Here is a 16,427-nt window from a genome sequence, read left to right as displayed (position 1 = left end):
AGCATAGAAATGCAGAGAGGTGGGGACTGGAGGACTGTGAATTCAGATTGTCAGCGTTAAGTCAAGTATTTCTTGGAGTTAGTAGTCGTTATGCGTAAGGAGGCGTTACGGTGACTAAATATCACACACTACACTTGAACTTGATTGCAGCCGCCTTCCTTTGAGAGGGTGACTTTCAGGAAGCTCTGAAGCACTGGTGGTAATATCCTCAAAGGGCAAATATTCTCAGACTTCTAGGGTTCTTGTTACTGTGGCATTCACAGAATTTTCTAAGATCACTACTATCGCGCTCTGAGTTTTCTGCAATATCAATTAGTTTTTCTAACTAATGTTAAGACATAGCAGTCGCAACTGCCCTTCAAAGTAGTCCTCTCGTACTTCGAAACCCCCCGGGGGAATTAATCTAAACAGAACTGAAATCTAATGATGGTGGAATTGTACCGCCAGCTCTTGTTCCTAACCGATGTGATATCACTGAGGAACTTTTCATAGATTGTAGCACTCTTGGTTGTCTACCTGTGCGCTGTTGCAATTATGTTGCGTGAAGTGGCAGTCGCATAGCATCTTACACATTTAACTTTTGGGGCAGTGTTTATTAATATCGCCTTCAGCACTTTGTAAAATACAGGAGAAGCAGTTTTATTTTTCTTGTTCGTATCACTCATGCGTAGTAATTTTACGTGCACACGTTTTCACTGCCTACGGCTGCGTAGTAGATACGTAGTTTTGCGGTCTGCAGTATTTTCTAGATTTCTTTCCGAGTGCTTTGCTTTGCATGTTTCATTTGTAACATTACGTAGTTCGCAAGGGAAAATTGCAGCAAAAGAAAACAGGTAGAAAATGCGATGGCCTCGGGCAACATGCTTCAGGGTACCACCCTAAGGTGTGACGAAGGTGGGGCATCTGTGGCGAAAGCTTTGGCAATTCAGGCGGATCTTGAATCCTTTCGAAATCACGTTATCACTGCATCTTTCTACATGCTAAACCTAACCGGTTTGTCCTCGCCCGAGCGTGACTAGCGACCGACAATGGGATCCCGTATTTGTAGCAGGAATTCGAGTGAGAGTATGGGGCACACGTCTGCCCCCTCACTTGTTACGTACGATATGCTGCCAGCTAGCACGAGATGATTAGTTTGTTGGCATAGCGGCCGATTTACCTAAAAGTTGAGACAAGCTAAGAGCGTACGCATGTTGGTCATTGAGAGGTCCAACATTGTTTACCTACTGATTTATTTCTATTTATTAAATTATTTCACCTTGCAAAATTAGACCCTTCCAGCTCTCTTACACCTGAGCAGGTGTGCATAGTACAAGGTGCATTCAAGTTCTAAGGCCTCCGATTTTTTTTCTCCGGACTGGAAAGAGATAGAAACATGCGCATTGTTTTAAAATGAGGCCGCGTTCATTGTCAATACGTCCTAGAAATGGCAGCACCGTGCGGCAGATGGAATTTTACCGCCAGCGGCGAGAATGAGAACTGTTTTAAATACTTAAAATGGCGACGTTTTCCTTACTTCAACAGCGTGCAATCATTCGTTTTCTGAATTTGCATGGTGTGAAACCAATTGAAATTCATCGACAGTTGAAGGAGACATGTAGTGATGGAGTTATGGATGTGTCGAAAGTGCGTTCGTGGGTGCGACAGTTTAATGAAGGCAGAACATCATATGACAACAAATCTAAACAACCTCGGGCTCGCACAAGCCGGTCTGACAACATGATCGAGAAAGTGGGGAGAATTGTTTTGGGGGATCGCCGAATGACTGTTGAACAGATCGCCTCCAAAGTTGGCATTTCTGTGGGTTCTGTGCACACAATCCTGCATGACGACCTGAAAATGAGAAAAGTGTCATCCAGGTGGGTGCCACGGATGCTGACGGACGACCACATGGCTGCCCGTGTGGCATGTTGCCAGGCAATGTTGACGCCAACGACAGCATGAATTGGACTTTCTTTTCGTCGGTTGTGACAATGGATGAGACATGGATGCCATTTTTCAATCCAGAAACAAAGCGCCAGTCAGCTCAATGGAAGCACACAGATTCACCGCCACCAAAAAAATTTCGGGTGACCGCCAGTGCTGAAAAAATGATGGTGTCCATGTTCTGGGACAGCGAGGGCGTAATCCTTACCCATTGCGTTCCAAAGGGCACTACGGTAACAGGTGCATCCTACGAAAATGTTTTGAAGAACAAATTCCTTCCTGCACTGCAGCAAAAACGTCCGGGAAGGGCTGCGCGTGTGCTGTTTCACCAAGACAACGCACCCGCACATCGAGCTAACGTTACGCAACAGTTTCTTCGTGATAACAACTTTGAAGTGATTCCTCATGCTCCCTACTCACCTGACCTGGCTGCTAGTGACTTTTGGCTTTTTCCAACAATGAAAGACAGTCTCCGTGGCCGCACATTCACCAGCCGTGCTGCTATTGCCTCAGCGATTTTCCAGTGGTCAAAACAGACTCCTAAAGAAGCCTTCGCCGCTGCCATGGAATCATGGTGTCAGCGTTGTGAAAAATGTGTACGCCTGCAGGGCGATTACGTCGAGAAGTAACGCCAGTTTCATCGATTTCGGGTGAGTAGTTAATTAGAAAAAAAATCGGAGGCCTTAGAACTTGAATGCACCTCGTACGTTAAAATTCGTTATGTGATACATGAGCAGTAAATATTAGCAACAATAGCAAAAGTAATAATATATACAGTAATGAGAATTCAGTATTTCAGAAATGTATCTAACGAGTGCAGTAGTAAATAATTTCCTGGACCCGATTTTTCTATTTTCTTTGCGAATGCGCTTAATGAGTTCAAGAAAAGTATGACAGAACAAAAGGAATCAAAGACAGATACAATCTCGACTGTTGTAGAGAATAGCAACAAATAACTACTTCGCTATTGGACAGAAGTAAATCACCTGTGATACGCCGGGGCTGTTATGCTGATAAGTGCTTAATCCCGGCCGCTGCCAGAGGCAAAATATTACCTGCACTTGAATTGGTCAACAGCTCGTGAGTTCACTTTTAGAAATAGGTCAGCTCCTCGTAGCGGTCAATTTTTGAGTTACGTAAATTACGGAAGGAGGAAAACACAAGTTTAGTTCACACTTAAGCATTTTCGTTCCCATTTTCAGAAACTTTAGACTATTTATGACCGCTAAATTAGTCCATTATTTGGCGTGGTTGAAAATACTTGATAAAATACTTATGCCCATACTGGGCTACACGTCAAGGTATTTAAGAGGACACAGTTGCTAGTTTCATTCCTTACGAAAATAGTAAGAAACGCTGTGTAAAAAATTACATCGTGTCACAGTTCTATATATGTTCCTTATAGACAGTTCATTTACACAGGGTGCCTCACCTAAGAGTTCAAATCAAATGGTTTTGAGCACTATGGGACTTAACATCTGAGGTCATCAGTCCCCTAGAACTTAGAACTACTTAAACCTAACTAACCTAAGGACATCATACACATCCATGCCCGAGGCAGGATTCGAACCTGCGACCGTAGTGGTCGCGCGGTTCCAGACTGAAGCGTCTAGAACCACTCGGCCACAAAGGCCGGCTCCTAAGACTTAAGGCACATTCCCTCTGGTGTTTCAGCAGATATTTGCAGTTTCGTTTTTGCATTGTGTAGCTGGAGTCAACCCAAACCAACAGACCTGAACACATCTTTGATGCGACGACCATTGTCGACAGTCGGCCGGAATGGCCGAGCGGTTCTAGCCGCTACAGTCTGCAACCACGCGACCGCTACGGTCGCAGGTTCGAATCCTGCCTCGGGCATGGATGTGTGTGATGTCCTTAAGTTAGTTAGGTTCAAGTAGTTCTAAGTTCTAGGAGACTGATACCTCAGATGTTAAGTCACATAGTGCTCAGAACCATTTGAACCACTGTCGACGGAAAGTCGATTTGTTTCTAGATCCCATCAAAATGATTTTTAAAGCGGAATTTTACGTTCCCATTCGACAAACCAATCCCAGATTAGTATAGTTAGATATCTGTATTGTTCATATGTGTTAAGACCGATAGAAAAACACGAAGAATAAACAGCAATCCAGAAGCGACTCAGCAGCGCTGCATACTTGGCGGTAGCTGTCAGCGTGGACCAGGGCAGTGCTGTCGCTGCAGAAGAACTGGCTATTCTTAGTGTGTTATTGTCTCTGTTAATACGTATCGATAAAACAAGTATCGCACTAAAGTAATCTGAGACCGCTCAATCGAATGTGCGCGCAAAATTGTGATTTTAAAATCATTTTGTTTGTAACAGGAGACAGACTGATACTTTCAGTCGACACTGCGCGTCATATAAAAGATGTGTTGAGCTCTATTTGTTTGGAGCTCGTGGTCTCGCGGTCGCGTTCTCGCTTCCCTAGCACGGGGTCCTGGGTTCGATTCCCGGCAGGTTCAGGGATTTTCACCGTCCTACATCTACATGAATACTCTGCAATTCAAATTTAAGTGCTTGGCAGAGGGTTCATCGAACCACAATCGTACTATCTGTCTACCATTCCACTCCCGAACAGCGCGCGGGAAAAACGAACACCTAAACCTTTCTGTTCGAGCTCTGATTTCTCTTATTTTATTTTGATGATCATTCCTACCTATGTAGGTTTGGTTCAACAAAATATTTTCGCATTTGGAAGAGAAAGTTGGTGACTGAAATTTCGTAAATAGATCTCGCCGCGACGAAAAACGTCTTTGCTGTAATGACTTCCATCCCAATTCGCGTATCATATCTGCCACACTCTCTCCCCTACTACGTGATAATACAAAACGAGCTGCCCTTTTTTACACCCTTTCGATGTCCTCCGTCAATCCCATCTGGTAAGGATCCCACATCGCGCAGCAATATTCTAACAGAGGACGAACGAGTGTAGTGTAAGCTGTCTCTTTAGTGGACTTGTTGCATCTTCTAAGTGTCCTGCCAATGAAACGCAACCTTTGGCTCGCCTTCCCCACAATATTATCTATGTGGTCTTTCCAACTGAAGTTGTTCGTAATTTTAACACCCAGATACTTGGTTGAATTGACAACCTTGAGAATTGTACTATTTATCGAGTAATCGAATTCCAACGGATTTCTTTTGGAACTCATGTGGATCACCTCACACTTTTCGTTATTTAGCGTCAACTGCCACCTGCCACACCATACAGCAATCTTTTCTAAATCGCTTTGCAACTGATACTGGTCTTCGGATGACCTTACTAGACGGTAAATTACAGCATCATCTGCGAACAACCTAAGAGAACTGCTCAGATTGTCACCCAGGTCATTTATATAGATCAGGAACAGTAGACGTCCCAGGACGCTTCCCTGGGGAACACCTGATCAGTTTTACTCGATGATTTGCCGTCAATTACTACGAACTGCGACCTTCCTGACAGGAAATCACGAATCCAGTCGCACAACTGAGACGATGACCCATAGGCCCGCAGCTTCATTTGAAGTCGCTTGTGAGGAACGGTGTCAAAAGATTTCCGGAAATATAGAAATACGGAATCAACTTGAGATCCCCTGTCGATAGCGGCCATTACTTCGTGCGAATAAAGAGCTAGCTGCGTTGCACAGGAACGATGTTTTCTGAAACCATGCTGATTACGTATCGATAGATCTTTCCCTTCGAGGTGATTCATAATGTTTGAATACAGTATATGTTCCAAAACCCTACTGCGAACCGACGTTAATTATATAGGTCTGTAGTTCGATGGATTACTCCTACTACCCTTCTTAAACACTGGTGCGACCTGCGCAATTTTCCAATCTCTAGGTTGTAAGAGGTCCGAGCAGATGTAATTTTATGTAAGAGGTCCGAGCTGCCTGCGATATGCAAGGTATAAGAGAATCGCAGACCAGAGAGCAGTGTTGACTTAGTACGAACTCTGTAGCTGTAGCAGTAAGTTGTTGCTAGTCTGCGCTAGTCTGTGTCTGGTCTGGTGTATGGTGTTGGCTGGCCGGTCGCGGTGCAGCGATGTCAGAGCCTGAGTATTATTGTATAAGGTAAAGAGCAGCCTCGCGCATATCTAGTAATGTTATGTGAACTCCCATGTAAATCTCTTAAAAATGTCCTAATAATAATCTTTGTGATATAAAGTAATTTTGTTTACAAGCATTCATTTCAATTTAAAGAATTTACTAATTTCTCCAATCCATGATCATTCCGATTATTGTAAAAGAAAAATCAGTTGTTTCCTTTCATAAATGACAAATCTATCGGCCAGCATTGCACAGAGCTGTGCGGGAAAAAGTTATTGTAAGAGCAAATAGTTGGCGACTTTATTGAGGTAAGAATTTTTGCTTTTTTTTTCAGAATGATCTTACAGGGCCATGACGCTGCACTGCTGTCGTCCAAAATTTACGAGGTTACTGAATTTATTTTTTATTGAGCTTCCATTAGATGAGAAAAGAATTTTGTGGGTACATTAAATGGGAAACAAATTTTATGTGGAGGTTAAATGTGAATGAATTTCTGTAGGGAGGTTATAAATGGGAGCCAATTTTGTTCTGAGGTTACACAAAAATTAAAATTAGAATCATTAGCCAATTAAATTTTATTATATATTTTGTGGGGAGATTACACTCAAAATTAGAATCACATTATTCATAATATTTATTTTTATTATAATTTGTGAGGAGGTTACACCAAAATTAGAATCTTATTATTATTATTTATTAAATTTTGTGGGGAGGTTACACTTGGCGACAACCGCCCAGGATCGTATTTCTTTGTGAATCTCTGAGAAGTAGTCACATATCTGCTCTTATTTACTTAAATGTAGTTTGCATCTGGCGCAACGCATTTACTAATTTGTCACTCTTTCTTTCACAGATCATCGGCAATTTATTGCTCTTTGTTGTACTTGTTTGTTCCATTTTTGCTTTGTCTTTGTTTCATTTTTGTGTTTAATTTTGATTTGTGAAAAATGCTGCGAAAAACTGTTAACAGTACATCGCGATGTGCAGTGAGTGAAATAGCCGACACGAATAATTTGACCGATAATATTTGCGACACTCAGTGTAATAGTGATAATCCCCTAATTACAGATGATCAGTGCATGCCGATCACTAGTAATGATTTTGATCCTAATGATGAATAAACAAATTCAATTATACCCACAGTAAATTTAACAACTGATGACGCGGCACGTTCCGATACAATGAATGCTGCTCAGTTTGACACACCCGGTTTGCAAAATTTGCATAGTGAACAGATAAATTTTTCTCACGAAGATGAACAATGTAGTCAAACTATGTCAGATTTATTTGATTCCGAGGTAGTGACCCACAGTGCACATCCGATTGGCAAACCTTTTCAAGAATTACAGAATGACCAAATGGTTACACAAAATGTGACAATTGCAGGCACGCTATTAAACAGCACAGAGAATAGAGTAGGTAATATTGGCATGGATCAAGCTATGGCATTATTGCTACAACTTGATGAAAATTTCAAACAGTTGAAGAAAGAACAAGACGACAATTTCAAGCAACAAATTAATGAATCAAACAAACAACTTAGTGAAAATCTCAAACAACAACTTAATGAAAAACTAGACAATAATTCCAAACAGTCGAATGATAAGCAAGATAACAACTTCAAACAACTTAATGATAATCCTAAACAATTGAATGAAAAATACGATAACCTTAATGAATCGAACAAACAACTTAGTGAACAGATTACAGCCGTTGCCGTCCAATGTCATGATACTAAAGAACAATTACGTGAGGAAATTAAGGCTTGTGCTAGGAGCAGTAGTGAAGGAATAAAATCTGTGGCTCAAGAATTACGGAATACGCAAGCAGCTACAACGAAATTACGTAGAGATGAAATTAGTGCAGTCGCTAAACAATGCTCTGAAAACGCAACACAGTTACGCTACGAGTTTAAATTAATGTCAGCAGAACTTTCACGCACACTGGATGCAAAAGTAGACGCGAAATTTGGCCAACAGAACAGCCAAATTGACGAACGTTTTAATCACCACCTACAAAACAGTGAAACACGTTACCGTAAATTTATACAGGAACAGAATAAAGTAAAGCGACAAGTCATGGAAACAATTACTGCACAGAGACAGGAAGATAAGCGTAAATTGTTCACGAAAGCAAAAACATACGTAGACAACAATATTGCTACAGTATCAGACGAAATTAATACTACAGTTGAACACCGAATTACATGATAAAAATCTCTGATCTTAAAACAAAAACAGACACACACACAGTAGACCTTCAGACAGTGACCGACAGACCTGAACAATTAGAACTAATACAGGATCCCGATGCCATCAAAGCAGACGTTAAAAAATTGAACGAAACCACACGTAAAATACAAAAACAAATTAACGCTTGTGATAATAAAAACGATGATCAGGTAAAAGTACTGACTGAAAAATATGATGAATTGGCCAGTCGTATTGATGTTATCGAAAGTAATAATGACACCAAATCAGACGATACTTCACCAATTTTGTTTAATCAAACACCCGAATTCCAAAATTTACAGCAGACAATCAATGAGATAGGTTCGCCCAATAATACATTACGTAGAAAATTGTCAACTTTACAGTAAAAAGTGAGAGAAATGAAAAATGTTTCAGTCACTAACACGTCAAAGCATACGCCACATTCCGAACATTTGTCACACTCACACAGCCAGTGTAACTTACGTAATTTAGAGAGCGTACGTGTCTTAGATTCAGAACAGTCACAGACAAACAGATTGTTACACAAACCTGAACCTGCTCAGTCATGTAGAGACGATAATTTTGATAATAAGCACTTTCTATTGATGAGAAAATTTAAGGTATTTGAGAATGACAGAACACAGATTCACTCTTTCGACTGGATACGACAATTTGCTTTTGAATTTTCACCGGCATTTCCTGTAATGCAGAAACTAGAATTGATTTGGATACAACAACTTGCTTTAGAATTTTCACCGGCATTGCCTGTAACGCAGAAACTAAAATTTATTTGCAGCACGTAATAGACCTCAGGGGATTCATTACACTTCGATGAATATGTGCCGTAGCGTTAACAGGGCCCCGACCCGTAGTAGTGCCGTTTCATCTTTAGTTTTCTGCACTGCTGCCTTCTCTTTTACTATCCTTTATATCTATCAAAACAGCTCTTCAACTATCGATATATCTAGAATTAAGAATGAGTAAAGAAAACCAGATATGACAAGTTTTACCGAAAGTGACAGTTTTCATTAGACGCTCCCGAAATGAGAAGAAATACCAGTATAATTTTAATAATTGACAAAATTTTAAGTTTCAGTATCGTCAAAATTATCAGCAACAGGAACCACATTTTGGTAACAATAGAGGTTTTTCCCAACAACAGCATCGAAGCCAGCCGGTTAGCATACCTAACCAACAATGTAATGTGCAAGGTCAGCCAAGCTTTAATGTTTCGCCGCCTACACGTATAACGTCGGCTCCACCAAATAGTAACGCACAGCAACAAGGAAATAACTACGTACAGAAAACATCATTTCAACTCCTATCGCAACGCGCCGTATAGCAATGACTATCATGATAGACGTAAAAGTAATGAGCACAGTTTTCAGCGTACGTTTAATAACAGTCGGTCTTACCAGTAGCAAAATCATCCGCAACAACAGATTATCATGAATGAACCAGACAATCGGTATCATCCCGAACCTAATGCATCAGGACGAAATAACAGAACAGTACAAATAGTCGAAATGCCACAGCATCCTCCCGCAAATAATAGCACGTCGGATAGAATTTGACTAGATTCAGTACAGGTTGCATCTTCCAGCAACGCAAGCAATACTTTTGACACAGAGAATTTTGTTCACGAAAATGTTATTACTTTTGACGAAATCCGAGACACTCTTTTGCAGGAAAGACCAGTTATTCAAAAAACCATTTCACACCCTGTCATTGAAGTAAAGATTGGATCATCCAAATTTTCAGCAGTAATCGATTCTGGATCACCTATGTCAGTTATAAATGAGGAAACTTTCAACGAATGTAGCAAAGAGAATACCTATCCTACGCTACCATTAGGCAAAATTAAAGTAAAAGGAGCAGTATCTGGTAAAGGAGTAGATGAAAATTACAGACACATTTATCATTTTGTATTGCAGGTCATACGTTTCACTCAAATTTTTGGATTGTTCCCTTATTGACAACAGACGTTATTTTAGGTACGAATTTTCTGGTACAACACGACGCAATTATTGACTTTCAAAATTTCTATTTAATGTTAAAGGATGAAAATGTACAACTGGCTTTAGAATCTCAGCACTCTTTATCTGCAGAAGAACAAACAATTAATCGTACAGAGGTCATTTCCGCATCACGTAACATAGACTGTCATTCCACATTGTTCACAGATACGTACGTACACAACTATAATACTCCAGACGAGGCCGACTATGACGTTATACAAATGATTTCTGATAAAGCTTAACACAGCAGTGCAAATACAGACGACGAACGCACGCAACTACGCAAAATACACTCCTGGAAATTGAAATAAGAACACCGTGAATTCATTGTCCCAGGAAGGGGAAACTTTATTGACACATTCCTGGGGTCAGATACATCACATGATCACACTGACAGAACCACAGGCACATAGACACAGGCAACAGAGCATGCACAACGTCGGCACTAGTACAGTGTATATCCACCTTTCGCAGCAATGCAGGCTGCTATTCTCCCATGGAGACGATCGTAGAGATGCTGGATGTAGTCCTGTGGAACGGCTTGCCATGCCATTTCCATCTGGCGCCTCAGTTGCACCAGCGTTCGTGCTGGACGTGCAGACCGCGTGAGACGACGCTTCATCCAGTCCCAAACATGCTCAATGGGGGACAGATCCGGAGATCTTGCTGGCCAGGGTAGTTGACTTACACCTTCTAGAGCACGTTGGGTGGCACGGGATACATGCGGACGTGCATTGTCCTGTTGGAACAGCAAGTTCCCTTGCCGGTCCAGGAATGGTAGAACGATGGGTTCGATGACGGTTTGGATGTACCGTGCACTATTCAGTGTCCCCTCGACGATCACCAGTGGTGTACGGCCAGTGTAGGAGATCGCTCCCCACACCATGATGCCGGGTGTTGGCCCTGTGTGCCTCGGTCGTATGCAGTCCTGATTGTGGCGCTCACCTGCACGGCGCCAAACACGCATACGACCATCATTGGCACCAAGGCAGAAGCGACTCTCATCGCTGAAGACGACAAGTCTCCATTCGTCCCTCCATTCACGCCTGTCGCGACACCACTGGAGGCGGGCTGCACGATGTTGGGGCGTGAGCGGGAGACGGCCTAACGGTGTGCGGGACCGTAGCCCAGCTTCATGGAGACGGTTGCGAATGGTCCTCGCCGATACCCCAGGAGCAACAGTGTCCCTAATTTGCTGGGAAGTGGCGGTGCGGTCCCCTACGGCACTGCGTAGGATCCTACGGTCTTGGCGTGCATCCGTGCGTCGCTGCGGTCCGGTCCCAGGTCGACGGGCACGTGCACCTTCCGCCGACCACTGGCGACAACATCGATGTACTGTGGAGACCTCACGCCCCACGTGTTGAGCAATTCGGCGGTACGTCCACCTGGCCTCCCGCATGCCCACTATACGCCCTCGCTCAAAGTCCGTCAACTGCACATACGGTTCACGTCCACGCTGTCGCGGCATGCTACCAGTGTTAAAGACTGCGATGGAGCTCCGTATGCCACGGCAAACTGGCTGACACTGACGGCGGCGGTGCACAAATGCTGCGCAGCTAGCGCCATTCGACGGCCAACTACGCGGGTCCTGGTGTGTCCGCTGTGCCGTGCGTGTGATCATTGCTTGTAAAGCCCTCTCGCAGTGTCCGCAGCAAGTATGGTGGGTCTGACACACCGGTGTCAATGTGTTCTTTTTTCCATTTCCAGGAGTGTACTTTTGCAGCAAGGCACTATGTCCGGTTTTATGAATGAATTTCAAGTTAAACAGCACGACACATTAAAACCAAACATTATCCCTTTCCGTATATTCACAGAGAACAAGTTAAGAAAGTATTGCAAGCTATGCTTGACCAAGGAATTATTGAATTAGTCCGTACATAAACCCACACCATATTGTTAAGAAAAAGGATGGTTCACTTCGCCTCGTACTTGATTCGCGTCACATCAATGACATTATTATTAATGAAACAGATCGCCCACAGACACTAGAAGAACATCTACAGAAATTTCATGGCACTGCTATTTATTCCACGTTAGATCTGAAATCGGGATTTTGGCAAATTCAGCTCCATGCGAACTGCAGAAAGTACACAGCTTTTCTCTGTTTTTGTGACTGTTATCAATTTTATAAATTACCGTTCGGTTTAATTATTTCTTCAGCAGCATTTATTCGCGGTTTGAATACTATACTTCCGACAGAATTAAAAGACAGAATCACAACGTATGTAAACGACATTCTTATTGCAGAAGATAACTGTTCTGAACACAATCTGATTCTTGAACAACTGTTACGAACTTTTCGTGCACAAGGACTCACAGTTAATCTCAGCAAATCGCACTTTGACAAAACTTCTATAAAATTTCTTGGACATGTAATTTCAGCAGAAGGCATTGCGCCTGACCCGGAAAAACTTCAAGCTTTACGTGACGTTACTGTTCCTACGACGAAGAAACAACTACGCAGCTTTTTGGGTTTAATTAACTTTTTTCATAAATTTATTCATTACTCTGCTTTAGACACCCCTAGATTATGTCAATTGACGGGTAAAAACACTATTTGGTCCTGAGATAGCCAAGCACATTCTGAATTTGTGAATCTGAAAGAAGCTTTGCTGAATGCACCACTTTTATCACATCCAGATCTTACTAGATATTTTTCCACTGCCACCGACAGTTCTAACACCGCTTTAGGCGCACACATTTTTCAGGAAACTGAAGAAGATTGTACTACAGTAGTTAAAAACATCGCTTTTGCGAGTCGCATTCTGTCACCTGCTGAACGCAATTATTCTGTCGCAGAACTTGAAACATTTTGTGTTGTATGGGCATTTACGAGATTTCGGCATTTTCTTTATGGAAGACATACGACCGTTTACACAGATCATAGAGCTATACAGTTTTTACTTTCCGCAAAATTTACACACGACAGATTAAGCAGATGGAAACTTTATTTACAGGAATTTAATTTTACAATTGTTCACATTCCCGGTACACAAAATATTGTAGCAGACGCACTATCCCGTTCTCTCAGCAACAATCAGCAAGACATCGCAACCAAATTCTGCAAAGCAAATTTCAGCGTCATGTATATTCAACAAGTTGCATTTGAAAATTTCATTTCGTCGTCATTACGAGACATAGCACAAGAACAGAGTAAAGACAACGTACGGAACGAAATTAAACACCTTTGGCAAGATAGGAATAATGTTACCATTAGAAACCATTACACTGTACGCAATAATATTCTGTTTCGCCACTCTCACCCTGACAGCAACAATTGGTTATTATGTATTCCTGACGAGCTTGTTAACAAATTAATTTGGTATACTCATTTAAGTTATGCACATTATGGAGCCAGAAAATGTTTTCTTATACTGAGACAGAACTGTTATTTTCCCAACATGGAGAAACGTATTCGACGAGTTTTAGCTTCACGTAAAATCTGCCAGAAAGCTAAGTTAGATACGACTTCACATATTCCTCCATTACATTCCATTGTACCTGTTAAATTGAGACACACGGCCGCTGTAGATATTTTTGGTCCGATTCCCAGAACTAATAGAGGTTTTTGCTACATCTTTGTCGCTGTTGAACTCACTTAGAAATTTGTTACCTTCACTCCGTTACGCAAAGCTACTGCTAAATCTGTTTCGAATGCATTTGTAAAACGTTTTTTATTCCATGTAGGGCATGCATTGAAAGTAATTTCCGACAATGGATCACAGTTTCGATCTGATATATGCACACGTATGTTACAAACAAGAAACATTTCTCCGATTTATATATCCAAGTATCACACTTCTTCGAACCCTTGTGAACGACTATGAAAAAAATTGGTAAACTGTGTAGAATATACTGTCATAACAGACATGTTGATTGGGACACACACGTACGCTCATTCCAGGATGTAATTAATTCCATAGCAAATGAATCTACTATGCTATTTCCGACTATTATACTGAAAAATGTTGAACCACCTAACGAAATTAAAGAATTAGTATCATTTCCTACATCTCGTCGACTACGACACCATGAAATAATTGACATTGCGCTGAACAACATCAAATTTGGCGCAGAGCGCCGGAGAAGACAGCAAAAACAGGTTTGTACACGCCGTGACTTTCACATTGGACAGAAGATATTAGTACGCACACATTATTTATCCAACAGAGGAAACAGTAGATGTAGTAAATTTGAGCTTCTATACGCAGGTCCATATCGAATTCGCAGCATTCCTCACCCCAATGTAGTACACGTCGAAACTCTGAGAACCAGAAAAAGTAAAGGCAATCACCATGTCTCCAATATTAAACCCTTTATTGAATGAACATACTTTATGATTTATCACACTGTAATGCCATTTCCTGATTTTTTTTTTGGGGGGGGGGGGTTGTTGTGGGGAAGAAGACCAGACAGCGAGGTCATCGGTCTCATCGCATTAGGGAAGGACGGGGAAGGAAGTCGGCCGTGCCCTTTTGAAAGGAACCATCCCGGCATTTGCCTGGAGCGATTTAGGGAAATCACGGAAAACCTAAATCAGGATGGCCGGACGCGCGATTGAACCGTCGTCCTCCCGAATGCGAGTCCAGTGTCTAACCACTGCGCCACCTCGCTCGGTCTCCTGATTTTTATGTGACCATTTATGCAATTATATTTATATGAATACTTACTGATAATTATCGTAGTTTTTCTTGGCAAGTGCCCGGCAAGGTAAGGTTAGCAGGTCGCTTTTCTTGTCGTTATACATCAGACCGTGCGTGCACATTTTCTATTTTTCGTGTATGTATGATTGTTTTCCTGTTTTGTTTGCATGCACTACGAAATCTTTAAGATATAACAAACACCAGTTGACTATGACATTTTGCCTTACGATATCTCAACATCGTGACTATTTTACATTTTTTTTTCTAGTACATTATGATCCTCTTTGTACATATTTGCACCTGAACACTGTCTATGTTTTTCACATAATACGTTTTCTGTCATGCTATGCTGTATGATTAATTATATCACTAGAAACAAGTTTTTATTTAATGGGTATATGATTTAAATGCAAGATATTAATCCCTATTCATCATTTTCAAAAAGCAATAACGTGTAAAAGAAATGAATTAAACAAACCACAGTGGATTACTATGAAATTGGAATTTGACATCCGGAATGAACGAAAGAAAATCGAATACCTAGTGGTGAAGAGTAAATGGATCAGAATTAACAAGAATTAACAAGAATATACTATACACATCATATGATAGCAGTCTTAACTAATTTTTTTCTTTCAGAATACGAGGCGATTGATGCATGCTGTCAGAGAAGAACTACACATCTTAGTTTTAGTGATGAAATATGCTAGAAATAAGATACTCTATACTATGAATAGTTATATGAAGTAAATGGTAATATGAATAATGAATAATGAAGTGTCTTTTTGCAGATGATAATGAATGATGATGAATAGTTATATGAAGAAAATGCTAATATGAATAATGAAGTATTTCTTTGCAGGTGATGATAGTAATGAAGTTATGGTAATATGAATAATGAAGTTTTTCTTTGCAGATGAGAATAATGATGAAGTTTATATATTTACTGTTTGTTAAGAAATGCTATGTAGTTATTTAAGTATTTGTTGCAGTTCGTTTTGACAGTATGTGTTATGTCGCATGGTATAATGACTGAATGTTTTGGAAAGGACAGCTACAGTACATACATATTGAGTACATGTTTCATTACCTGTTAATTCGAAGTTCACTACTTTTCAGCATAATATACGTTTCTTCTTTCAGTTTAATAGTCCATTTTGTATTTTTTCTAGGAGAAGCTATTCCTGAAATTAATGTGCTATAAGCAGTTAGTCATTAAACCTGTTCTAGTACTTGCATTTTTTATACCCATTTGTGTGTGTCATTCATGAATGTGATCACATATACTCTACTTGTTTCATAACCTTGCTACAGCTGACTCATGACGAATGACGTTACCTATCCTCATTTGCAGCAATAAGTCAAAAGCAAATATTGTTATGCCCCAGCAATTAATTATCGATCCCAACGCAATGCATTGCTAGCACAAAAAAAATTATTACCAGTCCCAAATAATGCTACCAGTTTAAGAGAGTTCTGAGTAATACTGAATGATGTTTTCTAATCACAGGCCTTGAGTAATAGTTACAGTGTGTTACATTTTCAATATGTCCTTTGTCACTTGAATGATGAGTACTGAG

This window comes from Schistocerca nitens, chromosome 2 (assembly GCF_023898315.1).
Source record: "Schistocerca nitens isolate TAMUIC-IGC-003100 chromosome 2, iqSchNite1.1, whole genome shotgun sequence".
Classification (NCBI taxonomy): Eukaryota; Metazoa; Arthropoda; class Insecta; order Orthoptera; family Acrididae; genus Schistocerca; species Schistocerca nitens.
Note: the sequence above shows the minus strand (reverse complement) of the source record.